Source organism: Taudactylus pleione, unplaced genomic scaffold (genome assembly GCF_031769625.1).
Source record: "Taudactylus pleione unplaced genomic scaffold, aTauple2 ptg000214l, whole genome shotgun sequence".
Classification (NCBI taxonomy): Eukaryota; Metazoa; Chordata; class Amphibia; order Anura; family Myobatrachidae; genus Taudactylus; species Taudactylus pleione.
The window spans coordinates 13,285,095-13,312,918 of record NW_028284616.1 but is presented as its reverse complement, the minus strand read 5'-3'; the positions used below and the strand labels follow the sequence as shown (position 1 = coordinate 13,312,918).

Genomic DNA, 27,824 nt, shown 5'->3' with positions numbered 1-27,824 from the left:
CAATTATCTGGGCAATCCACCGATATTAGGCAGATCGCCCAGATAATTGTATAGTGTATGCCCAGCATTACAATTTTGCCCGTTTCTGTTTTAAATAAATGATAAGAACCTTTTGTTCCTGTTGAATAGGAAGAGAAAAAGGGCCTGATTCAGAGCCGCTCGTAAGCGGCCGCTCGTTCGCTCCGAGCGATGTTTGCCCAACTGCGCATGCGTACGGATCGTTATACGCATGCGCAAACCAGTCAGTGCGGTCGAAATTCATGTGCTCGCGAACATAGCGAATGCCTGATAATTTGAGTGACAGAAAGAGGCGTATGTGGGTGGTAACAGGGGAAGGTGCTTGAAAACGGGGAGTGGAGATCCAATCGCAGGCGTGCTTAAAGGTCAAAACGGGCGTTTTATGGGTTTGCATAATTAATACAGCAGCGTCATTGAGCATGTCACTGGGTTATTTTATAGCCAGAACTGCTCGCAAAATTGTGGTAGCAAAAATCAACCACAAGAATAGTGAGCAGCTCATACCCTGGTCGATGTACTCGATTAATCTAATAAATAGCGGACATGACGTAGGATGCGAGCGGCCAGGGGGCGTAGTTTCCCAAAAAACGTCCGCAAGTTTTGTTCACTCGTTCAGACCTAGAGGGGTGAACAGACCGCAAAAAGCGAACGGTTCATTTGAATAGCCACCCCTTTTTTTTGAACGAACGACCGCAAATAGCGACTGGCTCTGAATCAGGCCCTAAGTCCTTAGTGCTCTTATAAATAGAGCCCTAAAATACTCTAGGCGAAGCTTCAGCCTTCAGTTCCCACATCCCAGGAATGTTTAACACCCCTGTGCACATAATTAAACTGTGCAGGATTATTTTGTCTGTATAGTAATATGCATTTAAAGTAGGGATGTGCAGGCTCGGATATGTTCGAGTTTGCACGCCGAGTTCGGATTTTTCCCTCCAAAAAAACGGAACTCAGAAAGAGGCTAAACGTCATCTTGCATGGACAAACATCATCATTCCTGTCAAGGATTAAATTAGCCATGAGGTTCAGCAGTGCACATTTTCAGTTATTATGATAGAAAAATTTAGCTTATTTTTGCTCACACCTCTATGGGATACAAAATAAACAAGCAATGTTTTCAATAGAACCTTGCTGCTAACTGAATCTGAATGGTACTGAAATACCGATGGCTCTTTAGCCAGCGGTTCAAATACCGACGCCAGAAGCCTGACAGAATGAGATCCCGATGAGCTGAGGTAAGTAATCTAACCCTCCCCTTTCCCCCTCTAACCCTAACCTCCCCGGTGGGGGGTGTGCCTAACCTAAGTCCCCCCCAGTGGTGCCTAACCACCCCTCCCGGCACCCTAAACCTAAGTCTCATGGGGGGGTGCCTAAGTGTCCCGGAGGGGGGGTGCCTAACCCTAATCTCCCCGCAGGGGTGCCTAACCTTAACCCCCCTCCCCGCATGCTAACACTAACATTCCTGGGGGGTGCCTAACCCTAAGTCCCCTCCGGGGTTACCTTATCCTAACCAACCCCAACCCCGGCTAACAGCGCATACTCACTCGCTGTCCGGACATTCGGGATTCTGGCGGTCGGGATGCCGACGCCGGTATCCTGATGTGCATCGTTTGCATTATGCCCGCACGGTGGGACTGCAACATCGGTATTTCGACTGCTGGCATCCCATCCGCCGGCATTATAACTGTATTCCAACTGAATCTGCTCATGGTTTCCATCATCAGCATGGTTCTGACACAAGGGGTGAATGGTCCACAATATATTTGCCACATGACAAGAAAATACCCTATATTGTACTTATGGTATATGTGACAAGAATGACATAGACTGGGTAAAATCCAACAGATGTTTATTCTCTCACCACAGGCAGAAATACAGGACAGTGCAATGTTCACAGGCAAGATGTTACAGGCTGGTACATAGAATCTTCCAAACAGCAATACAGTTCTTTTAGTGAACTCACAGGTCCCGGATCTCTAACACTAGTCACCCCCAGACCTATAACCTGGGCGACTATTTCACAGGCAAGATCAGTTTCCCAGTGTCTCTGCAGCTCTTTTACCAGCCTCACACAGGTGTCTGTAATCAGCTGCCTTTCCAGACTCAAACTAAAGGCCCCCATACATCAGAGATTGATTGCAGCAATCGTGCAATTTGCAATCGATTGTGTATAAAAATCTTTCCCTTTTTCAATCGATTGTGGCAATTCTGCATTCTGCAATCGATTGAAAAAGAGAAAGATTTTTATACACGATCGATTGCAAATTGCACGATTGCTGCAATCAATCTCTGATGTATGGGGGCCTTTACACACATAAACCCTGGCCTGGATCTGACAACCTGCAGTTTTGCCACTATGTCAGATCTATCCTGTCCTTGCCACATATCCTTAACTTACCCTTTTCCCCATTCCATATCTCTAAACATACAGAGTCTCAAATGTCAGATACATGTAAATATGAGTACAGTTTTCCATTTATGCATTTTTCTTGCATTGATATAAATGCAACAATATAATTGCAACTATACATCAGCCCCATTTGGCAAAAAATGTATATTAGTATTTTATAATTATTGTAATATATGCCTAATAAATATTATTTATCTAACTATATTATTAAAGTTTAGCACTGTAAAGTGTGGAAAAAGAGCATATTAGAACAATGTAGAGGAACAAGCAGATAGTGTACATCATACTCTGCATAACATGTTATTAAAAGTGTTTTAAAGTATCTGCAAAAGGTATATAATACAAGTAACCACTATCTAGTTACCAACATAAACCACTCTGCGGCCTCTAATAAACATTTTACTAGCATTCATACACAACTATCAATGTGGGGAATCCCATTAGAGATTTTTACCTGTCTCTAACAAATTTACTACAACTGAGGGTAAATTAACTACGATTCGAGTTTGGTCGAGATTGCAATCTCGGGTGAGTTTAGGCATGTTTTTCACCTTGCAAATTTACTAAAGACAAACTCGTGTGAGTTTGGGAGAGAGTTTTAATTTTTCACTGAAAAACTTGGGTGAGATTGCAAACTCGAAGCAACTCACCATCGGGCAAGCTCTGAAGTACTCTTCATGAAAAAGATGCAACTTGGGAATTTACCAAGAATCGAGATTACATTCTCGTGTGAGAATGCAGCAAACTCGCAGAGAAATTGAAGTTTCAAATAGACCACCTCCTGAGCATGCGAGTTTTGCAGAAAAATACACAGATCAGTGTGATTTGTGTATGTTTCTGCATGTGTACCTAATTTAAAGTGTTTTAATTAAAAAAATTATGTAGAGTCACCCCCCAATAGCATAACCAACCCCGGACTGCTCAGCCAGTCCTGGTTCCTAAAATGATAGGGAACAAAACAAGTAGGGTTCCCCCGTAATTTAGGAACCAGCACCTGGCTGCAGGGCCAGTGTTGGTTTTAAATATAGGGGTTAAAAAAAATGCATAGGGGTCCCCCCATATTTAAAACCAGCACCGGACCCAAACCGACCGTGTAACCAGCCAATGAGCAGCCGCTGCATGTGAAGTGGCCTCTGATTGGCCGGCAGGCCATGGGATTTCCCGAGGAGGCCCGTCAGCTTCTATTCATGAAGTATTGGTATGTGTGACAACACATACCAATACTTGTCCAATACTTTCCAATACTGGGTTTGGTTACTCGATTTGTTATGTTGCAAAGACCCCTGGATGCTACGGAGAGCAGCGCGAGGATGGAGGTGAGTATAGGATCTTTATTCCAGGTATTCCTAACGGATTCTACATGGAGGAAGTGGACCGACCAGCTGGCACAAGTATGTGTAAGTGAAGTAGGTAGGTGTGTAATAAAGTTTTACTTTAGATGGTGTGTGTGTACTGTTTTTTTTTTACTATTTATTTTACAGTGGAGGAGTGGGTGCTAGCCGCCTGCTGGCACTTGTGGTTCCACAAGTGCAAAAGGGCAGGCAAGCTGGCACCTGTAGTTTCACTGTAAAATACAATAGTTTATAACTATTTTCCACATTATTAACCCCGTACCCATAGCCCCGGACTTCAGCCCAATCATGGGGTTTCAGGAGAGGGGGACCCCATCTTGGGGGGGTCCTACCTCCCCTGAGATCCCCAGCTTGGGCTGACCGGCTTGGGGTGTGAATGCTTTGGCCATGGAGCCCCGGTGATAGGGTCTCTTGTCTGTGACATTGCACCCCAGTCGGTTTGGGTCCGGTGCTGGTTTTAAATATAGGGGGACCCCTAAGCATTTTTCCCCCCTGGTGCCGATTCCTAAACTACAGGGGAACCCTACTCGTTTTGTATCCCGTAATTTTAGGAACCAGGACTGGCTGAGCAGTCCGGGGCAGGTTATGCTTTTGGAGGGGACCATACGTCATTTTTCTTTACATTTAACTCATTTTTTACAGGTACAACACACAAGTAGCCTTCACATAACACTGATATGTGCAGGCTGCTTGATCGGGAGAGTTTTGCAGAGAGAAAACACTGCAATCTCGGAGGAGTAATCTCATCTAAACTTGCTACTCAGGGGAGAAATCTCTGCTTCACCATCAGCCATCTCACTTTCAGCTAAACTCACTTCATAGTAATTTTGTGAGTTTAAAAATGGGAAAATCACCAGAGTTTCGGCGATGCAAATCAAGTATAAAAAAAACAAAAACTCGATCAGACTCGATTCTTAAATTTACCACATGGAATCTGTTGTGCCTGGTTGAGGCCTCCACCACTGCTGTGGGTATCGTAAAAGCAGAGACAAATGGTGCATACACACGATCAGATTTTTCCTTCAGATATGAACGATAACGATTTAAAAATCGTTCAGTCGTTCATATCTGAAGGAAAATCGTTCATATCTGACATGCCTGAACGATGGACGATCAACGATGCGCGTTCCCGTTTGTCAGATAACGATATCTGACATCTGATGGGTTTGCAGTCAGACTTGGACGATTCCATTCATTTTAATGCAGTCAAAAATCGTTCAATCGTTCAAATCGTTCAAAACTTTGGTAAAATCGTTCAATCGTTCAGTCGTTCATCTGACAAATCTGACAAGTCTGACAAATCTGACCGTGTGTACGCTCCATTATGTGAGTCCCCCACGTATCTTTAAAATGGTAATCATTTTAAAAGCTACACCAGCTTGGTTTAGCCTTAAAATGATTGATGCTTTAAAAATACGGGGAGACTCGCATAAATCCCTGCAGTAGCTAAAGATTGCAAGCTACTACATTAAACCACAAGGCTATTTAAAACGGCATTTTGCCCAGCACAATTACTGCCATACCTGCCTGCATAAATGGGCTAAATTTTCCACCCTTCTTTGACCCAAACAAAACCAGTATACTACAATTATATGGATGAGTACTGTAGTTACCCTAGACCTTGAACATACTCCACTGGCACTGGGCTCCAGTTATACAGGACTCATTATTTACCAAATAGGAACACTGCAGCATTTAGAACTCACAAGATTTCCTGTACTTAAGGCAAAGTTTGAGCACACTATTTCTTGGAGCTCTTACCTGGTAGCAGGCAGCTGTTTTGTTGTAGTCACAGAGCCTGATTCAGAGCCGGTCGCTATTTGCGCTCGCTCGTCCAGAAAATAGGGGTGGCTATTCAAATACAGTTCTTTTAGTGAACTCACAGGTCCCGGATCTCTAACACTAGTCACCCCCAGACCTATAACCTGGGCGACTATTTCACAGGCAAGATCAGTTTCCCAGTGTCTCTGCAGCTCTTTTACCAGCCTCACACAGGTGTCTGTAATCAGCTGCCTTTCCAGACTCAAACTAAAGGCCCCCATACATCAGAGATTGATTGCAGCAATCGTGCAATTTGCAATCGATTGTGGCAATCCTGCAATCTGCAATCGATTGAAAAAGAGAAAGATTTTTATACACGATCGATTGCAAATTGCACGATTGCTGCAATCAATCTCTGATGTATGGGGGCCTTTACACACACAAACCCTGGCCTGGATCTGACAACCTGCAGTTTTGCCACTATGTCAGATCTATCCTGTCCTTGCCACATATGCTTAACTTACCCTTTTCCCCATTCCATATCTCTAAACATACAGAGTCTCAAATGTCAGATACATGCAAATATGAATACAGTTTTCCATTTATGCATTTTTCTTGCATTGATATAAATGCAACAATATAATTGCAACTATACATCAGCCCCATTTGGCAAAAAATGTATATTAGTATTTTATAATTATTGTAATATATGCCTAATAAATATTATTTATCTAACTATATTATTAAAGTTTAGCACTGTAAAGTGTGGAAAAAGAGCATATTAGAACAATGTAGAGGAACAAGCAGATAGTGTACATCATACTCTGCATAACATGTTATTAAACGTGTTTTAAAGTATCTGCAAAAGGTATATAATACAAATAACCACTATCTAGTTACCAACATAAACCACTCTGCGGACTCTAATAAACATTTTACTAGCATTCATACACAACTATCAATGTGGGGAATCCCATTAGAGATTTTTACCTGTCTCTAACAAATTTACTACAACTGAGGGTAAATTAACTACGATTCGAGTTTGGTCGAGATTGCAATCTCGGGTGAGTTTAGCCATGTTTTTCACCTTGCAAATTTACTAAAGACAAACTCGTGTGAGTTTGGGAGAGAGTTTTAATTTTTCACTGAAAAACTTGGGTGAGATTGCAAACTCGAAGCAACTCACCATCGGGCAAGCTCTGAAGTACTCTTCATGAAAAAGATGCACCAGTAGCTAAAGATTGCAAGCTACTACATTAAACCACAAGGCTATTTAAACCGACATTTTGCCCAGCACAATTACTGCCATACCTGCCTGCATAAATGGGCTAAATTTTCCACCCTTCTTTGACCCAAACAAAACCAGTATACTACAATTATATGGATGAGTACTGTAGTTACCCTAGACCTTGAACATACTCCACTGGCACTGGGCTCCAGTTATACAGGACTCATTATTTACCAAATAGGAACACTGCAGCATTTAGAACTCACAAGATTTCCTGTACTTAAGGCAAAGTTTGAGCACACTATTTCTTGGAGCTCTTACCTGGTAGCAGGCAGCTGTTTTGTTGTAGTCACAGGGCCTGATTCAGAGCCGGTCGCTATTTGCGCTCGCTCGTCCAGAAAATAGGGGTGGCTATTCAAATGAACCGTTCGCTGTTTGCGGTCTGTTCACGCCTCTAGGTCTGAACGAGCGAACAAAACTTGCGGTCGTTTTTTGGGAAACTACGCCCCCTGGCCGCTCGCATCCTACGTCATGTCCGCTATTTATTAGATTAATCGAGTACATCGAACAGGGTATGAGCTGCTCGCTATTCTTGTGGTTGGTTTTTGCTACCACAATTTTGCGAGCAGTTCTGGCTAAAAAAAACCCCCAGTGACGTTGTCAATGACGCTGCTGTATTAATTATGCACACCCATAAAACGCCCGTTTTGACCTTTAAGCACGCCTGCGATCGGATCTCCACTCCCCGTTTCCAAGCACCTTCCCCTGTTACCACCCACATACGCCACATTCTGTCACTGAAATTATCAGGCATTCGCTATTTTACGAGCACATGAATTTCGGCCGCACTGACTGGTTCGCGCATGCGTATAACGATCCGTACACATGCGCAGTTGGGCAAACATCGCTCGGAGCGAACGAGCAGCCACTTGCGTCCGGTTCTGAATCAGGCCCACTGTTTCTTGTAGATAGCCGAAAGATCCACATATAGATGAAATTCAATTTCGTTCACTTGCAGCCAAAACACATATCTCTGTAGGTCAGACACCTGCTTGAGATCCTGTGCTTTAAAAGTCTCTGCCCTATTTATCTGTCTTTTGATAAACAGACCAGTAAAATTTCAAATATACTCTAAGGACCGTATCAAATTTAAATTTGGAGCGAAAAGTTTGTTACCGGACTGTTCGCCGTCATTGGAGGTTTTGCCGTCAAACTTAATGCGCCCGTCCCCGCTTATCCCCGTATTCAATTCCAAATTGGCGAAAACAGGACCCGGCGAAAATGAAATCTGTGAAAAGTCCTGTTATTTTTGGGGAAATCAGCCTGACACCCCCCTAAAGATGCTCTGACATGGGGGTTCACTATGGGTACCCCCTGTATAGCCCTGCAAAAGGTATTTGGGGTCTTTGAATGGTCTCAATAGGAGCTATTTAGCATATTTGGGAGAGTGGTGAAGAATAGCATTTAGCAAGTTTTTTTGGGCAAAATAAGTAGTCCCATCAAATTTGGGATACATGAAAATGGGTGCAAGCATATTTAAAAATCACTAAAGTCAAGCATTAAAAAGCACCAAAAACGCACCTTCAGCAAACACCTGCAATTAAAAAAAAACACCTCCCCCATACTTGCAGACCCCCCAAAGGCTATTTTGCTAGTTTTGATTTTGTACCTCCACTTTGAACTTTTTCACCAACATTTTCAAAGTGCTTTTTTGGGGTGTCCTATGTGTTTTTTTAAGATGTTTTTGCCGCAGTTTGCGTCAAGGGGGGTGTACAATGGGTGCACAGTGGTTTCTGCACCTCTGCACCCCAAAACCGCAATTTTGCGCTTTTTCCACCAGGTATTCATAGACGAAACTTTTTCGCCTATTACATTGCATTGCGTTTTATGTACCGGCGAAAAGACGCTACAATTGAATACGGGGATAAGTGAGATCGGCAAATATTATGTCATCGGCGAAAAAGTTTCACCGACAACGGCTTTTCGCTCCAAATTTGAATAATTGGGAATATTTTCTCCTCCAATACTCTGCCAACTTTATCTCTTCCTCATTTCTGAACAGTGGTGACTGAAGTCACTTGATTTGAATTATGTTCTGCTCTTTCTCCACAAGAGGGAGCCTCCACACCATTCTCTCCTATTCACCAGCTTGAAGTACTTGTATTGGGGATTGGAAATATGTTTGCCATAAATTCTCTCCTTACCCGGCAGCAAAGTAGCCAGGGGCGTTTGTAGAGAGAAGGGGGCTCGTGTGCAGTCTCCGACACGGGCCCCATCCTCTCTTTCCGCCAGCGCACTGAGCTGTGCGCGGCCTGTGCCGGAGTTATAGACTCTGGGCACTAGAGTGCGCCCAGAGTCTATAGAGTATGTGCAGGTCACCGGGAAAATGGCCACGGCGGCCATTTTTTCCCCCTGTACTGCGCATGCACAAACGATGGGAAAATGGCAGCCATTTTCCATTCGTTTTTACAGCGTCGGATCCCTGCGCCGACATGGGACTCCGGAGAGGTAAGTAATACTATGGGTGCAGGGTGTGCGGTGCGGGGCCCCCCTGGACCCATGGGCCCGTGTGCCCTGCACACCCTGCACCCATTATAGATACGCCCCTGAAAGTAGCCGCCCTCTTAATCGCTCTGTTTCATTTCGGGTCTAATCTCAAACTGGCTTTCCAAGACTGACTTCTGTATGGACATGGACGACTTGTTACTCTCCGCATGAGACAACTATGAGACCTTTCGAGACACCTGCTTGCGAAGGCTTGACTCCGTTTCTTACAAGTCCAACTTCATGTCTCTCCTCCCAGACAAAGCCCACTCCTCCTGTTCCTAGAACTCCTGTAGAGACCCAGCTCACTACTGCATAATCTATGATTCCAGGACCAATCAATTTACAACCTTAGTAAATTCTAACTTTGGTGACAACATCATATAATCTACTTTCTGGGCTTGGCTAACTACTACCCTTTCACCCTCTCATTCACCTTCCTGTCCCTTTCCCCTCCATTCACCTCTCCCGTGTTTTGTTTTTCTTCTTTATATTTCTTCCTTTTTTCTCATTTCTATAGTAACTGGTTAACTTACATATTTAGATTTGCCTAGGCCGGGGTGTAGCTCTGTCAAATTATTGTTCTATATGCCTTTGTCCAGGGCTTAACTTCTCCCCTAATATTTATCCTTAATTGTTATCCCTGTTTTGCATTTTACTGATGTGCTGTACCAGTATTTTGGGCAGCACAGACGGTGTAGTGGTTAGCATTACTGCTCCACAGCATTGAGCTCGTGGGGTCGATTCCCACTACGGCCCTAACTGTGTGGAGTTTGTATATTCTCCCTGTGCTTGCCTGGGTTTCCTCCGGGTGCTCCGGTTTCCTCCCACACTCAAAAAATATACTGGTAGGTTAATTGGCTCCCCAACTAAAATTAACCCTAGTGTGTCTGTGTGAGCATGTGATAGGGACAGGGATGGACTGGGGCTGTATATCAACCCTGGTAGTCCGCCCTGCACTTCCGTGTAGAGGGGGGCGTGGCAAATGCAAGGGGGCGTGTCTTTTCAGCGAAGCACAGCCGCCGCCGGCCCATAAATGCCTCCACCCCTTCCGGCTCGGTGGAATCTTAATGATTTCGGAGCTGTTGGGTGGAGGGCGGGGGTCTTTTGCTTCACCCCTCCTCCAGCCGGCATACGCCAGAAGTGCCCGATGGCCAGTCCGGCCCTGGATAGGGAACATAGATTGTAAGCTCCACTGGGGCAGGGACTGAATGGCTAAATCTCTGTAAATATTCGCTGCGGAATATGTGTGCACTATATAAATAACTGGTTAAAAATAATAATAATAAATAATAATGTCTTTAAGCTTATGTTTGCCATCCTTATGGGGCCTATTTATCATTTAATATTTGTGGCATATTCCAGGGAATACCTGCAAATTTTAGTATTGCCTCAATGTATGAAGTTGGGGCCGCAACAGATATCAGAAACAGGAGTTACGGCACAGGAGTGCTGATGCGGTCTCTTGGTTTGTTCGCTCTAAGCACATTGCAGGTGTAGGCTCTTTTCTGAGCCCCTGTCCCTGCGTGTGCTCTATCATACACCCGACTATGATCACATCCTGCAATGCCATTTTGGGTGCCAATATTGCACCTTGATTTTATTTGCATCTTGCAATGCGATTTGGGGAGCTAATATTGCCCTTTGACTTTGCTATGGCTTGGTACCAATTTCCATTGAATAGTGTTTTTCTAGCTGATCATAACTAATTAAGTAACAAAGTCAACAATTCAAAAATATAAAATCATCTATATCTCAGGGTGCTTTTAATAAAGATTGGTGATAGGTATAAACAAATATTAAGACACTATACAATACGTTCCTTATTATTGCCAGGCAGAAGTCTCATATGTATTAATGCCAGAGACAATTTTTCATAGGAATCTTTTATTTCTTTTCCTGTTCATGTCTTTCTTTTGCTCAGCAGCATGCAGACATAATGAGGAAACAAACTGAAAAAGAAGAACTAATACATTCCATTCATAAGAAGATAGCAAGTGTTGTAATGACACCTTTTGATTTTAAAATGAAGCGTACACCACTCACACTAAGTGTGTGAGAGGACATATATCAAGGTTTCTTTATGCTAATACATAGAATCCTTCTATTCAGAAAGTGTACCCCACTCACTCTTTAGCATAGAAACTTCAAACACATAAAGGTATCTTTTGGCAATAGGGAATACACATAAAGGTTTGTTTAACAGGTTGACTGGGGATAGATGTGTACCAATCACTCACAGTGTTAGGATGAGTATGACTCCTATCAAGGTTTCTTTGTGTAACTTCCAGGCTCATATGTGGATCTCCCGTCTTTGCTTTCCAAAAAAGGGCCTGATTAAGAGATAAATGCAATGGCGATAATAGATACAAAGTAGAGTGGTTCACAAGCGCTGTTAGAATCGAATAAATGCCTTGATTTCCTCTTTGACGAATTTCCTATATGTTTCAACAAATCAAGGGAAAATGATGGATCATCAATACACACAGTTCTTTTTTTTTTAAATCTCAGTTGTATCCTTGTGTTTCCAGACTCACTGCAAACAAATAAAATGCGTACATCAAAAGGTATCTTTGATCTTCTCTATATGTGCATAACTATAACTAGGTACTCCCAATGGAGATGGACTCACCAAATGGTACGCCGCTACATGCGTCTCGATGGGCTTTTCATTAATCGTTCTTAGCTCATCCCAAATGAAACCAAAAATTAGGTAGTAATAAAATCGAAATGGAATCCTTATAACTCCACAACAAATATATTTTAATTATAAAAAAGTATATACAAAAAATAAAACACTCCAATCAATCTCCCACATATAATATGGCTGGTTCTCCTCTACTCCACTAAGGCTGAGAACACATTCCTCTCACCACTCATATCCCGGGTATAAGAATGGGAAATGGAACCGTTCTTAGAATAAAAAATTGCAGCCAATATTAGAGATGAGTTGATTCAAAACCTGTGGGATCCTCCCGCTCATCAACGCGTTTTGGAATATGTTTTCCTTCCTCAGGATGTGGAGGTGAACAATCCATAGTGGGTATATATACCCTAAAATCACATGTGACCATTATCCAATCAGCAAATACCACCTAACAAAAGGTGGTCAAAACGAAAAAAAATTCTAAAAAGTATATCTACATATACAGTACATCCATACTAAATACCCCAATACAAATTCTACACAGAAATCCTACATATATATTAAAAAGCATAAATCCACATAAATTGGTAAAAGAAAATGTGCGGAGAGTATACAGGATCGGATCTCCCAATGACTATTTGGAAGAAACCAAACTTTAAGTCCATAATCCCAATCCAGTCCATAATTTTGCCTTGGCCATCCCATCCATCCGATTGTCCAATTACAGGTATCATCCCGGAATCACGGTAGTTATCCATCTCGCTATTGGTGGAAAGAAGCGCCAAACTGGTGGTCAAGGGAACCGCTGACACTTCTAAACTTCACATTCATTTCCTCGATCTCCGTCTACTGGATGTGTTACTTTCGGACGCTTTCGGTGGGTGACCCGCAATACGGAAATCAACAGGAATAGTGGTGAAACGCAAGCACCATTGTTATGAATCGGTTCCGTCCACATGAAATTCAAAACAAAATAAAATTTAGAATTACAACATATGGTAAATAACACATTTAACTATCAGGGAGTCTGGGACATACGTAGATATTAACCCAATACCCATAAGAAATATAATTAAAAAAGTATTAGTATTATAGTAAAATACCATACATATAACCATATAAGATTATGGGACACATTTCCAAAAAGAAATGGTCACACATACCACGTTAACAAGATATATTCGGAGAGACGTTCAGCAGGAATCAAAGCTAAAGTGGATGATATCGAACACTATCTACAATGCATACTTCATATGAACCATTCAGTCTCAAAATCTGCATTGAGTCCCCTAGGAACCAGAGTTCTCAATTCGTATATGGTTCTCATTTCTGTAATTGCCAGTTTCTCATCCCTATCATCCCTTCTCCAGTTTGAAGTGATGCTACCAATTCCACAGAAACTCACCAAGTTTTTAATATTACATTGGTGGTGTGTTTAAAGTGTAGTGATACATTGTGTGTTTCCAACCCTTTTTTTACATTACACACATGCTCTGCTAGTCTTGTTTTCAGCATACGAGTTGTTCTCCCCACGTATTGAGCCTTGCACGAACATTCTAAAAGGTACACGCAATATTTGGTATGACAGGAAACAAAATCCTTGATCTTATACGTCTTATTGGTTTGACAAGACCTATATTCCATTATCCTGCTTTCTTTACTTCCACAGGTGCGACACATTATGCATGTGCCGCATCTGTAAAAACCTTGAGACTCAACTATTCCTGGAATCTTGGGGATAGTAACCACACTGCGTACCACTTTGTCTTTAATGTTCTTCGCTTTCCAATAGACGAATCTCGGAACTTTTGAGACATGTGTTTTTAATAAAGGATCTTTCCTCAGGATACCCCAATGCTTTCTTATAATGCATTCCACCTGTTTGTGTTGACTAGTAAATCTAGTAATAAATGGAATATTACCATCCATTTTATTAACCTTCTCCCTACATACATTCTTAAGGGCCACTGATCTATCTAATTCTAAACCATTCTTCATAGCATCTTTAACCTCAACTTCACTGTATCCCTTAGTCAAAAACTGACCCTCAAGTACTGCAGCTTGTTCTTTATACTTTTCTATATCAGTACAATTCCTTCTTATTCGTTGAAACTGGCTAATAGGTATACTACGCAGCCATTTTCTTTGGTGATTACTTAAATTATTTATGAAGGAATTGCAATCGGGTTTGACAAAATTCTTTGTTTTAATCTCACCTCCCTCTATATAAACACTTAGGTCCAAATAATTGACCTGAGAATCACTTATATCAAACGTCAACTCTATATTAGCCTGGTTATTATTTAAATGTATGCAAAAATCTTCCAAGGAGTGACGATCTCCTCTCCATACAAAAAGTATATCGTCAATATATCGGCTCCAGGACACCAGACTGGCACTGAACCCATGGCCGCTCCACACATGAGTTTCCTCCCAATGTGCCATGAACAAATTGGCATAGCTCAGTGCCAGTCTGGTGCCCATTGCCGTCCCAGTCAACTGCAAATAAAAATCCTCACCAAACCAGAAGAAATTGTTCCGCAAAATTAGAGATATCCCCTCCAAAACAAAGCTCTTCTTTTTATCCTCCATCATATCAGTGCGATCCAAAAAGATTTTAATAGCCTTCAACCCCAAATCATGGTGTATCACCGTATACAGTGATTTTACATCCGCTGTTACCAATAAAAAATCAGAATCCCACTTCATATCCGACAACCTATTGATAATCAAGATGGTATCACGTAAAAAGGAAGGGGTCGCTTATACTAGGGGCTGTAATAAAAAATCAATAAAGTGAGAAAGATTAGATAAACAGGAATTTGTACCGGCAACAATGGGCCGACCAGGCGGCTTCTTTCTGTTCTGCAATGGCGATAATGTACGCAAATCAAGCGATTGTTTACAATTGTGTATACATATAAGCTGCACTGCACGTGTGCTACGTTCACATTGTGATTAGGGATGCACTTCGGAATAAATTGCACAGTGATTGACAGGTTGTCAGCATTTTGGGGTGGTAACGGGGGTGTGGCAGAAAAACGCAGGTGTGCCTGTCCGTTTAAACGTTATATGATTGTGCATAAATTGGCCACTGCGATTGCATATGCAGCATGAGAGCTCTCTGCGTGAGAGGAGAGATCCTGACTCTGCTGCATGTCAGATCTGCTGCAAGGGCAAGATGGCCACCGATGTGAGTAGATGTTACCAATATTTACACAGGTATGCTTCGTCTCATGCAGGTAAGAATGCAGCAGTGGACGTATTAATTCTCAGGTGATCTTTGCAGACATTAGCATATTTTCGCAGCTGCATTGCATATGAAAACGCAGCTGCGATCGCATTAGTGTCCATCTCTGAATCAGGCCCAAAGTTTGGCAGTGACCATAAGATCCAAAATATTTAGTAAAAACAAATATAAGACACAAGGGTCCAAACACGGATAAAAAGTCCATAGGAAAATCAATCAAAAATTAAAATGTATCAGGACAACGTTAGTCATAAAACAAATCTAATAATCAAAGCAAAAAAATAACATACTGTAAGTAAAATAACACTTGTGTCAACGTTCTTTGCAGTAGAAACTCCTTTTCTTTAATGGTGTTCCAATTCTGCTTTATTATTCATGTTGAGATGTGTACTTGTAACTTTGTACGTAATAGGTGCTTTTCCAACACTTTCAGGAACTGATGATGTTTTTCATAATTAGTATGTGTAGGGAAGAAAAAACACATATAGCGTAATATGGTTTTGCCAAAGCATAAAACAACTTTTACTATAACACTCACAAACAATACAATAAAAACGTGCCATCCAGTAATAAATTGGCTGCCTACCAGACAAAGGGCCTGATTCAGCTTTGTACTTGGACAAACCATATTGCAATGCAAGGGGTGAGCGGGTTTGGATTTCTGAAATCCGAACCCCCCCCGAGCCCCCCCGATCCGAGTCAGGCTCGACTTTTCCCGCCTGACTCGGATCTGAAATCGAGGCAAAACGTCATCATCCCGCCTTCCGGGTCTCGCGGGTTTTGGATTCTATATAAGGTACCCGCGTCGGTGCCATTTTCTCACTCGGCTGTGGACAGTGAAGAGGGAGGGTGGGAGTTAGGGCTGGCTGGGCTGTGTAGTGTTGTGCTGTGCTGCTGTTGTCCATAGGGGCTGTGTCCACTCCTCCAAAGTCCTTAGGGGCTGGCTATGTTGTGCTGCTGTTGTCCATAGGGGCTGTGTCCACTCCTCCATAGTCCATAGGGGCTGGCTGTGTTGTGCTGTGCTGCTGTTGTCCATAGGGGCTGTGTCCACTCCTCCAAATTCCATAGGGGCTGGCTGTACTGTGTTGTGCAGTCAGTTGTCCATAGGGGCTGTGTCCACTCCAAAGTCCTGTGCAGTGTCCCAGTCCTAAAGGGGTACTGTAGTGTTGTCCAGGGGGTGCTCTGTCCATCAGGGGTGCTCCCCCAGAGTGAATTGTGTGCGCAGTAGCTGCACATGCATCAACAAAGGAGCAGCGCCAAGCGTGCACCTGTGTCATAAGTAAAGGGCCGGCTGGCTTGTCCGTTAAAGGGTGGTGTAACCCTCAAAGTGCGCTCCACAAAAAATAAAAATATATTTTTTTTCTGTCTTTGTGAATTGTGTGGGCTGTAGCTGCACCTCCATCCTCAAAGCAGCAGCGCCAAGCGTGTGCCTGTGTCCCATAAGTAAAGAGCTGGCTGGCTCATTTCTTAAAGGGTGGTGTAACCCACAAAGTGCACTAGTCTCCAACAAAAATAAAAAAATAATTTTCTGTGTTTGCGCCTTAGCCGCACGTATATATCAATATAACATAAATGGAGGACCAAACTTTCTCCGATAAAAATAAAATAGGGAAAGATCAAGAACCACTTCCTCCTAGTGCTGAAGCTGCTGCCACTAGTCATGACATAGACGATAACATGCCATCAACGTCGTCTGCCAAGGCCGATGCCCAATGTCATAGTAGAGGGCACACACAATCCCAAATGACAAAGTTCAGGAAAATGACCTTGAAAAAAACATTTAAATCATCTGAGGAGAAACGTAAACTTGCCAATATGCCATTTACGACATGGAGTGGCAAGGAACGGCTAAGGTCTTTCCCTATGTTCATGACTAGTGTTTCAGCTTCACATGACGATGGAAGCCCTCCTCCCGCTAAAAATAAAAACAAATGAGTTAAGCTGGCAAAAGCACAGCGAAGAACTGTGCGTTCTAAGAAGATATCACAAATCCCCAAGGAGAGTCCAAGTGTGGTGGTGGTTGCGATGCCTGACCTTCCCAGCACAGGACGGGAATAGGTGGCTCTTTCCACCATTTGCACGCCCCCTGCAAGTGCTGAAAGGAGCACCCACAGTCCACTTGCTGATATGCAAATTGAAGATGTCACTGTTGAAGTACAACAGGATGAGGATACTGGTGTAGCTGGCGCTGAGAAGGAAGTTGGCGAGGAGGATTCTGATGGTGATGTGGTTTGATTAAATCAGGCTCCGGGGGAGACAGTTGTCCGTGGGATGAAAAAGCCCATCACGGTCACGCCTGGGCAGAAGAGCAAACATTCCACCTCTTTGGTCTGGCAATATTTGTATCCAAATCCGGATAACAACGGTCTTGCCATATGTAAAGGTGAAATAAGTAGGGGTAGGGACGTTAACCACCTAGGAACATCTTCCCTTATACGGCACCTGCAGCATGTTCATAAAAAGTTACTGTCAAGTTCAGAAACTTTGGCTAAAACCTTAAGCAGTCCAGGGACACCTAAATCCCGTTGTCCTGTTGTATCCATGCACCTGCAAACCACACCGTCAACTCCCTCCTTGTCAATTTCCCCCTTAGTCAGGATCGGAAGTAGTCCTGCAGGCCATGTCACTGGCATGACTGACTCTCCTATCCGGGATTCCTCCGGAGGATCCTGCATTGCTACACCTACTGCTGCCGCTGCTGCTGTTGCTGCTGGGAGTCGTCTATCATCCCAGAGAGGAAATAGGAACACCACTACTTTTACTAAACAATTGACCCTCCAACAGTCCTTAGCGAGGAGGATGAAGTACGACAGCAGTCATCCTGAAGCAAAACGTATAACTGAGGCCTTGACTGCTATGTTGGTGTTAGACGTGCGTCCGGTATCCGCCATTAGTGCAGTGGGATTTAGACAATAGATGGAGGTAGTGAGTCCCCGGTTCCAAATTCCGTCTAGATTCCACTTCACTAGGCAGGCGATACCGAGACTGTACAGAAACGTCAGAAAAAGTGTCCTCAGTGTCCTGAAAAATGCCGTTGTACCCAATGTCCACTTAACCACGGACATGTGGACAAGTGGAACAGGGCAGACTAAGGACTATATGACTGTGACAGCCCACTGGGTAGATGTATCACCTTACGCAGCAACAACAGCAGCGTCACCAGTAGCAGCATCTCAGAAACTCCAGCTCGTTCCAAGGCAGGCTACGCTGTGTATCACCGGTTTCAGTAAGAGACACACCGCCGACAACCTCTAAGAGAAACTGAGGGAAATCATCGCCCAGTGGCTTACCCCACTTAGACTCTCCTGGGGGATTTGTGATATATGACAACGCCACCAATATTGTGCGGGCATTACATCTGGGCAAATTCCAGCACGTCCCATGTTTTGCTCACACAATAAACTTGGTGGTGCAGAATTTTCTGAAAAGCGACAGGGGCGTGCAGGAGACGCTTTGGGTGGCCCGAAAAATTTCGGCCCACTTTCGCCATTCAGCGACTGCGTGCCGAAGACTGGAGTGCCAGCACACACTCTTGAACCTGCCCCGCCATCACCTGAAGCAAGAGGTTGTGACGCGGTGGAACTCAACCCTCTATATTCTTCAGAGGATAGGGGAGCAGCAAAAGGCCATTCAAGCCTATACATCCACCTATGACTTAGGCAAAGGAGGGGGTATGCACCTGACTCAAGCGCAGTGGAGAATGATTTCCGTGTTGTGCAAGGTTCTCCAGCTCTTCGAACTTGCCACACGTGAAGTCAGTTCAGACATTGCCAGCTTGAGTCAGGTCATTCCCCTCATCAGGCTTTTGCAGAAGCAGCTGGAGAAAGTGAAGGAGGGGCCAAGACGGAGCGATTCTGCTCGGCATGTGGGACTTGTGGATGAAGCCCTTCATTCGCTTTGCCAGGATTCCAGGGTGGTCAATCTGTTGAAATCAGACCACTACATTTTGGCCACCGTGCTCGATCCTAGGTTTAAAGCCTATGTGGTGTCTCTCTTTCCGGCCGACACAAGCCTGCAGAGGTGCAAAGACCTGCTGGTGAAAACACTGTCAGCTGAAGCGGAACATGACACATCAACAACTCCTTCTTCATTTTCTCCCGCAACTGGGGCTGCCAGGAAACAACTTAGCTATCCTAAGCAACCCGCTGGCGGTGATACAGGGCAGGCAGGATATCTGGTCCAGACTGAAGGACCTGGCAACAATTTCTGACATGTCTACTGTCACTGCATATGATACTGTCACCATTGACAGAATGGTGGAGGATTACATCGGTGACAGCATCCAAGTAGGCATGTCAGACAGTCCGTACCTGTACTGGCAGGAAAAAGAGGCAATTTGGAGGCCCCTCTACAAACTGGCTCTATTTTACCTGAGTTGCCCCCTCTCCTGTGTGTACTCCGAAAGAGTGTTTAGTGCAACCGGGAACCTAGTCAGCGAAAGGCGTAGGAGGTTGCTTCCACAAAATGTGGAGAAGATGATGTTCATAAAAATTAATTATCAACTCTTCCAGGGAGACCAGCCTCCAGAACATACAGAGGGACCTGTGGTGGTGGATTCCAGCGGGGACGAATTAATACTCTGTGAGGATGAGGATGTACACAACACTGAAGAGGGTGAGGAATCGGTGGATGAGGATGACATCTTGCCTCCGTAGAGCCAGTTTGTGCAGGGACAGATTAATTGCCAGCTTGTTTTGTGGTGGCCCAAACGAACCAATCATTTCAGCCACAGTCGTGTGGCAGACCCTGGCGCTGAAATGATTTGTTTGCTAAAGTGTGCATGTCCTGTTTATACAACATAAGTGTGGGTGGGAGGGCCCAAGGACAATTCCATCTTGCACCTCTTTTTTTTCTTTGCATTATGTACAGTTTGGGACCTAGTTTTTCAAACTGCCGTCCTGTCTGCCACTGCAGTGTCACTCCTAGATGGGCCACATGTTTGTGTCGCCCACTCGTGTCGCTTAGCATAGTCATCCAGCTACCTCTGTGTAACCTTTTGGACATAAAAACACTATTGTGAGCTGTTCAGAATAGACTGGAAATTAAGGTTATTGAGGTTAATAATAGCATAGGAGCAGAAAAACCCACAAATTCTGTGACTTTAGCTGTTTTTACGCTTTTTTTCAAAAAAATACAGATCCAAAACACAAAACCCAGAACCCAAAACACGGAAGGGTGGTTTTGGCAAAACCAATCCAGATCCAAAACACGTAGAAAGATCCAGATCCAAAACTAAAACACAAAACATGAAAAGTGGCCGGTGCACACCCCATTTTGCATGTAGGGTAAATACTGGCTGCTTTTACATGTAGCCCACAAATACTGCACAGCTTTATTATTACTGTACAATGTAGATGTCAGTTTGGACACCTCCCTCCCAAATCTAAATCTCTTTGCACATTTTAAATCTGCCCCACCTGCAATGCAGCATGGTTTCACCAAGTTGATCAGTTGAGAGAGATATCTCTCTCTATTCCCAACTCGGAATCAGGCCCATAGATCTATAGCGGTGCGTATCACAATCAAGTTTAGAAAAAAATGGGATGCTCCACTTAAAAGTCTGCAAAAATGGTGACCCGCAGTCCAAGTGCCATCATGACGGGGCAAGCTTGCTGGTACCTGTAGTCTGCCTGTAAAGAACAATATTAAATACTATTAAGCCCACACCCACTGCCACCAGGGGTGTGGGGAACAGTCCTGGGCATTTTATTTGTGGGGTACCCGCTTTCTGAGCAATTCCAGTCCTTGGATGACCAGTTTGGGGCTGGTCAAGTAATGGCAGGGGGACCCAGGCTGTGTTTTCCCCTGCTATGGAATTAATGTCCTGACTGTTTCAGTCTGATGCTGGTTTTAATACATGTAAGTTTTTTCCCCTATTTTCAAATACCGGACCAGGCTCAGCGGTCCGTGGCTGGTTATTGTTTGGGGAGGGGAGTGGTACACACTTTTTTTTTTTTTAAAACAACTAATGATATAAACTTTAAAAAATACAAAGCAATGACATAACTACCATGGGTGCATGGGGAGATGTTGCTAGGGGGTGTACTGTGACACAATCCTTTCAGCAGATTGTTTCAGCAGATTGGTGGTCTGCTGAAAAATTGTGTATTCATAGATTGGTTGCAAAATCCGCTACCAGGTCTGCCCTAGGATTGTAAAAACAGTCCAATCTGGACTTTGATCTCCTGAAGATTGGACAAGTGTGTATCCAACTGTACTGTAGCCTGTATTGGTATTATCTAATTTGTAAGGGGGCACAGTGCTCAGCAGCACTGGTTCAAATACATGCAGACGTGAAAAGAAAGGGTAGGAAGGGTTCTAATCCTGGGCGGGATGTACAAATGGAAAAATGCGGTAAAACCCCATTTTCGGGGGTTTTACAGCATTTCCATATGTACTAAGCCCCGGGCACCCTATTATCGGTGCGGAGGGTAATGCCAGAAAATCCTATTGTTACCCTATAGAAGCCTATGGGATTCTTACCGCATCCCGCACACGACGCTTCGCCACCGCCCCGCAGTCGCCCAGCCCTGGCCCTCACTCACCTAAGTGTCCTGGTAGCCGTCCCGTGCTCCTCCTGAGTCCTCTGCCTCCTCCTCCTCCTATGCTTCTTTCGGGTGCAGGGAGGAGGTGGATTCTTTAAATTCTAATCTTATAAAGAGTTTATAATGTTATTACACAATGTTTGTAAGTCTCTTACAGGTGAAAACAGGTTGCCTACTCAGTAATTACCATGTGTCTGACGTTGGCTGATTGTTAGCATACTCTCTCACCTATGTCTATCAATATTGATGCTCCTCTCCATAACAAATATGGGAATTGGCCATATAGTTTATTCTCAAAAACCTACTCCCCTACACTAACAACAAAACCCGCTCAATGATATGAAAATAGTGGCACGGGTCATTAGCCTTGTGAGGCTACAGGGTTTATGTATATGTTATTTTGGCCTATTGGCCCTCACCGCCTTGAGAAAGGCTGCGGTTATAGAGTAGCTCTCGCACGATACCCCATTACCTTATTGGTTCAGGACTCACAAAGTAAGAACGCAAAAGCAAGGGTACAAAAGAACCTTTATCACACACTAGTTATACATATAATCCTCAAGCTACAATCTAAATACAGGTAACATTTATATCAATTACAGTTAAAACTAGAACTACTGTAAGATACCTCACAGAAACCCTCTACCCCTAGACAGTCGGCTTCAACCAGCACTCCAACCGCGCATCCGGGACAGCTATGGAAGGAGCATACGCCTTGGCTGTGTATCTTCTGCTGGGCTTTCTTCAGTGAAGTCCGTAGCTGGCAGGCTTGTGGGTAGCTCTGCCTGCGATCCTGGCTGGATCCGAAGGAACAGGAACAAAGAACACAGTCCTGTGCAGGTATTGGGTGGATTTTGAATCCAAGAATATAAATGTGTCTGAAGCAGTCTGGATTCCCTCCTGGGTTGGTGCATAAATGTCTCTGCAGTTCATAGTTCATGTCCAGCCAAGCATTCCTGGGGCGGGGGCTAGGGCTAGGAGTGAATAATAGGCAGGAGAGGTTCTCTGGTCACCGGACACAATTTAAGAACCAAAGTATTGTCCGCAAGTTTTCCTAGGAGAATTTTTACCTATTGCATAAAGACTCCTGTGGTTGTCCTTAGACTATGCTGTGCAATCCCCGTGTGGACAGTGGGATCATCACAAGCCAATGCATGGATTTTGATGAGCACTGTAAAAACAAGTGCAGTCTGGTGTTACACCGTATCCCATCTCCTGCTATGCGTCTTGAATCTTTGCAAAAATGTATATGTTATACTTAGTTCTTGTTTAAGCTCTGTGGCCACCAAAAGTAGGGTTTTTTAATAAATATTTGTATAGAAAACACTAGGCTCCAAATTTCTGTATCTCTCTTAAGCTGGGTACATACCTAAAAGATATATCTACAGATGATGGTTGTTCATACACACTGAACAGCCATCATCTGTTATCTGGCCGGGGGTTGCATTGCATCCCCCTCCCCGGGGCCTCTGCTGCAAGTGTACGGGCGATCGGCTGACCGCCCGTACACACAGCACGATGGACAGATATATCTGCCATCTTCTGTGCTGCACAGCCGATGCAATATGTCTGTGAACGACGACGTTCACAGACATATCGCTGGTACACACCGGCCGACGGGCACACAATATATTTGCCGATCAATTGATCGACCAATATATATGCCAATGTGTATCCAGCTTTAGGGTGTCATCTATTGTCTCACATGCTTTCAAAATAATTATTTTGGAACATGTGAATGACATAAAAAATGCCCCAGAAGATAATAGGAAGATGAAAACCCTGACAAGCATTGCTAAACATTTCTTGTTACAACATCATAAGGATTTGAAAGGATTCAATAGGATGATCTGTACTATGAATAGTTTCCTTGCTCCATGGCCCCAGTTAATATATTAGTTATACATTACTATGAAAATTTAAGGGGCCCATACATCAGCAATCACAAAGATTCACAGATTCTGATTTTTTTCCCCCCAATTTAAAGATTCCCCAATTCACTAATATGCGCCCATACGTTATATATTTTATATATGATTTACAGATCATTTTCTGGAAAGGCAGATATGCCAATTTTGAAAGGCCCATCATTTCACTAGTAACAGTCTGCAAAGTAGCTGATTGTTACCATACACTAGCAATCTACAGCCCCAATTGGTCTGTGAATCCAACATGTTGGACAACCTGATTCACCATTTGGTTGGAATCTGCAATCTGTAAACCCCATACATTGCAGATTTTTTTTAACACAATTATCTGCAAATCGCAGACTTGCGCCTTTACTCTAAACATCTCGTCAAATCATTAAGATATTAATAGTCATTTCAAAACATTATACTGAGATTACTTACAATAAATTATTTTGATTCACTTCGCTTTGTTGATCTTATCTGATCTGTGAAACATCTTCTGTTGAGATAAAGGGGTCTATTCATGAAGTTAATTATTGGGGTCCGAATGGCCGCCGGTCTCATAACTACATCCCATCAAATATAACTCTATCTATCTATCTATCTATCCATCCCATATCTATCCATCCCATATCTATCTATCTTCTCACATGTGACATGCTGAGTATTTGGATGAGAGTCAGAACTTAGGCAGAAGTGATCGTTGTAACAAACAATGCAACATCCGTTCCAAAATCACTTACAGCCATATGATCCCAGATAGTGCTCGAAGTGGGGTGGTATACGGTGGTTTGACATACCGCCACTTCCCGCCGCCACTTAATTTTTGCCGCAGTGGAGAATATATCAGTGTCGCTTCTGTTCCAGCGCTGGGATCCCATACTTGAACAGCAGCGGCACTGAGTGGAGATGTGTCCCGCTGGGGACACATCTCGATAGGCGGCAGGCAAGTGCTGGGATGGAGCTGGGAGCATCATTTCCCAGCTACACTTCAGTTAAAAGGTAACTCCCGGCTGGAGGACAGGCTGTCAATCAAAACAAGGGGTGGCTTTTATAAGCTGGTGCCGGGAACCACCAGCCAATGAGAAGCTGCCAAGTGGCAACTTCTCATTGGCTCGCGCCACACAAAGCACTCGATAACAATGGTTTTATTGAGACAGAGTCAGACACTGCCAGGAATGCCCAGACCCCCAGGCCCTAGTGTCCGCATCTCTGTGTTCTCTGGCCTGTCAGGTTACCTTGTGGTTTGTGGGAAAACGCAAGCCGCATTGAACACCAGTTGCTGTTGCTTGTAGTCCGAGGATTGAGAAATGACTTGGTTGAGCCAGGGGCTCCTCAAGTGAAAGTGGGCATATACTGACGTCGACATCAGTGAGTAGACTGCTTCAGCTGGCGGGGGGAAGGAGCTGAATGCTTTGGACAGGACTAGGTAAGTACAGTGGGTACAATTAAAATATAAATGAAGCATGAGGTGGGGGGGTTAACAAAAATATGTATTTTGAAAAAAACAAAAAGAGAAAAAGGAAAACTAAAAAAGTGGGAAAAACAGAGAATTAATTGTAATTCTAAATCCCCCCACCTCTAAATTCCCACTTTGAGCACTGATCCCAGAACACACAATTTTGAGCATACACACTATTGAATCCTAGGAATGACGACACAATATAGTTTGTCGGGTGATTCTATCCCAAACAATATGCAAATGTCACATCCGCCTGGATTTGTACTGAGACGCCCACCAGCGGCTTTGCAAATCCAAGCGATGGCATACATAGATGCATCATCGATCATAGATTAGTTAATTATCGGACTTTTGAGTAACCCTATGGTCAAGCAGAATGGGCGCGGGAGCTGAGACACCGGATCCAATTTTACTGTGTTTGGAATCACAGTCGTAGGCAGACACAAGGCCCAAAAACACGACATACCTGCATTTGAGTCTCCACACTCCACTGCCGCCCGCAAACAGCCCGTGTCTGTCAGTGGTCCTGCTCCACCAGATAACTGACCATCTAAAAGAGAAACAATGTATAATCTGAGGTCTGGAACCTGACATCTTGAAGAGGGAGTGGTCCCTTAGGCAGTGGGGCCCACCCGGGATTTCCCTTGTACCCCTGTGGGCCAGTCCAACCCTGCCTACAGTAGGTAAGGAGGGACAGCCCCATTAGTGATTAAAATACTATAAGATATACAGTATATCATTGAGTCTTTTTCTCTCTTTCATTTTGTGTACTTAAATCTATTTATTATTTCTGTAGCGACTCTCAATTTACAAATTTTTCTTCATGGATCTAGTTTCCACTATATAAAAGATCTATTAGTCATTATAATAATCTAGCCGAAAAGTAAACATGTACCTTTTGTTTTTCCTGAAAAATCAAGAATGACAATATCTGTTGCTGTTTTCTTATAGATTCCCTCAATAATACACTATAAATACCGAGCAATTAAGGATGTTCTGACAGTCCCATCATATTATACAATTATTAAAAGTTGAAAATTAAAAATGTATATAAAACAATTCATTCATAAACATTTGCATACATTTCTTGAGTTACAGGAAGTACATCTAGCCAAGGTGATACCAGCCCTCGAGGCGGATGCAGGACAATATCCTACAAATCATACCTCAGGCTTAACATTATCACCGGCCAGATATATTTTGTAAGGGTATTATTCTGATCCTCTATTATGGAGTGTTTAAGTTACCTTTAACAGGTGTTGTTCCATAATAAGTAATATTCTCCAATCCAGTATACTTAAGAATTTGTCATTTTATTAATTAATTAAATAATTAGATCAAGCCCTTTTAACTGGGACATATTCTCCCAGGGTTATAATATAATGCAGGAATAACAATGATTGACATTGTCACACAGTACTTATACATTATTACAATATTCAGATTATACGCCCCTTTCATACACCCACTAACATTATCAGATAGACAAAGCTTATTTTTGTTAACTCCTCCTTAGCAATCAGACTCGAAACTGAATTCCTTTTGAGTGATACTCATGGAGTGCTGCATCCCATATTTAGTCTGAATAGTTTCCCCAGCACAAGGACACATATATGGGCATGATCTCTTCATTGTGTTAGATAAACAGTTTCCCTAGGGAGTGGCCTTAAAGACATCACACTAGTTTCCATTTAAATCTGAGTTTGGACAGAGAAACAAAATGGAATTACCAATGCCCTGTTAAATCTCATGTACTGCTTCATTATACAGCATAAAGCATATGTAAATATGGAATTATGTAAATTAGTCTTCGACAGCTCCACCCTTAGATAAGCACATTAATTACTTGTGCTATATCTCATCTCCACCTCTTGTATGTTTTCATTTTTAAAGTAGCCATCTGAATACAGCATAGGCCAACTACAAAGAAAATCAGGATTAAGATTTCAAGAATAAACTTTGTCTGTACATAAAATATGTTAAAAAACATTTGTAAACCTGAAAATCAACAATTAGTATCTAATCATGATCATCATAAATCACTTTAGAGTCTCTATCACAATGTATACATAGAAATTCTTCTTTTATAGCATAAACCTCATTTATGCAATTGATAATAATGGTTTCTTCATCTGTAGTATTATTGGTCAAATAACTTCAACATTGAATTTCAAGATTTGTATAAAAAGTTCAATAATATCCTCCAGTCTGTACAATTAAGCAATCAATTATGGCGGTGTTGTAGTAATAGTTCATTCCGGAATATTTTAATAAATGTCCAACATATATGAATGTCTTATCATAGAAAGTCCAGTATCATTGTCAATAAATTTGTCCAGTTCAGTAATTTCATGTTGATTATTCAAATATCCCCAATTATCATACGTAAGGATGTTAGCAAAGTTGTTTCCAACATAATGTCTCACTGAAGTATCAATCAGAGAAATTTATTTTTATTCACTGGATCAATATCTCTTGTAAAACGTCTGGCATCCTGCAAAAGATCTTATCACAAATTATTATGAGTTACTACAATTTTATGTTATATCAGTTTGCCTAAAAAAGAAATATCTTTTGAATTAATTGGCAATAATTTGTAAGCATACTTTCCTCATAGGTAATAAAGAATATCTGGGGGTAGGGGGGGTAAGGTGCGCTCTTCCTGCTAGTACTGGTGATGACTTGTGCGTGTTTGTGAGT

General features: G+C 42.9%; 1 long non-coding RNA gene across 4 annotated transcripts in view; it reads right to left on the bottom strand.

The window, feature by feature from the left end:
- Nucleotides 1-11,318: 11,318 nt before the first annotated feature.
- LOC148517612 (uncharacterized) overlaps nucleotides 11,319-27,824 on the bottom strand; it is a 31,055-nt gene continuing 14,549 nt past the window's right edge. Inside the window, exons 2-3 of one of the 4 annotated variants that reach the window (XR_015879277.1) lie at nucleotides 25,591-25,674; nucleotides 11,319-12,828 (exon numbers count right to left, since the gene is read on the bottom strand). This is a non-coding gene — a long non-coding RNA (uncharacterized LOC148517612). Of the gene's footprint in view, nucleotides 12,829-15,515; nucleotides 15,644-22,849; nucleotides 22,924-24,101; nucleotides 24,162-25,590; nucleotides 25,675-27,824 lie in introns of those variants that run through there. The other 3 variants (XR_015879278.1, XR_015879276.1, XR_015879275.1) reach the window with 3 other exon arrangements.